A 1,323-nucleotide genomic window follows, 5' to 3' on the forward strand; every position below is an offset into this window, starting at 1 on the left:
CTCCTTCAGTATCTGAGATGTCCCGAACTTGTCCTTTTATGAAACCTTGGTCAGGACTCACTTGGAATATTGTATCCAGTCTTGGTCTCCTCACATGATGGGTGATATTGAGGCTTTGGAAAGGGTACAGAGGAGAGACATTCGACGAATTCCCAGTATAAGACATCTTGGTTATCAAGTTATACTAAAAGAGTTGGGACCCTACACCTTAGAAAAACCTAGACTGAGGGGTGATCCGATTGAGGTTCATAAATAATGAAGGGTCCAATTCAGCATGGGAGAGGAGTCATAACTTGATATTGTCAAAGGCCAGATGGCACCCGGATCACATTAAATTTCATTTTCAGCGGCTGGTTAATGCGCCAGGATGGCTGAGTGGTTAAGGTGTTGGACTTAAGATGCACTAAACATGTGTCTGCGTGGGTTCAAGTCCCACTCCTGGTATCTGTGCTTACAAAATGTTACTTATTCTTTCCCTGACTTTTGCCTTGCACCATCATCTCTTCTGTCATTTAATCACTCTTGCCTTCCAACTGAGCACAGCTTCCTATTATTTGATCTGCCCCAGCACCGTTCCTTGGCTCTGCGCTTGCTTATAAACTGGTAAATCTTTAACTTAATCTCCTCTGTACCCTGACAATGACCTTCTCATCCTTCCTGGATTGTGGTTCCTCACAGGATCCGCTGCCTCTCCGACTCCCCTCCAGGTAACTGAAGGCCCTGAGCCTTGGTCTCGCTTTATACGCTAGCTGGTAGTTGATTCCTTGCAGGTCTGCCACCGCTCAGGAGAAGCTCAAGACCTAGATCAAGCAAAGTATCAAGAGGAATGTGAACAAATGCTCCCTGGTGCAGAGCAAGGGACAGGGAGCCTCCGGCTCCTTCAAAATCAGCAAGAAGGAAAACCCAGGGAAAAGTGGGAAAGAAGGTGAAGAAACCAGCAGACAAGAAATCTTCAGTGAAGAAACCAGCAGACAAGAAATCTTTAGTGAAGAAACCAGCAGACAAGAAAGTGACAACAAAGAAAGTAACAGCCAAGAAAACGAGCAGCAAGGCGGCGGCAACGCCAAATAAGGCGGTGAAGAAAGCAGCGCTTCAGAAAAAGTCTCCTGCGAAGAAGGTCAAAAAAGGCAAGAGTGCGGCGGGCGGAAAGGCGCTGAAGAAAGTGCAGACATGGAAGAGCAAGGTCAAGCCGAAAGCAGCGAAGGCTCAGAAAGCAGGGTCTGGAAAGAAGTGAAAGAGCGCGGGAAACTTGGAAACATCTGAACACAAAGGCTCTTCTCAGAGCCACCCACATCTCTCAGGAAAGAGCTGATCCCCTGATCA

This window comes from Heterodontus francisci, unplaced genomic scaffold (assembly GCF_036365525.1).
Source record: "Heterodontus francisci isolate sHetFra1 unplaced genomic scaffold, sHetFra1.hap1 HAP1_SCAFFOLD_148, whole genome shotgun sequence".
In the NCBI taxonomy this organism is placed as follows: domain Eukaryota; kingdom Metazoa; phylum Chordata; class Chondrichthyes; order Heterodontiformes; family Heterodontidae; genus Heterodontus; species Heterodontus francisci.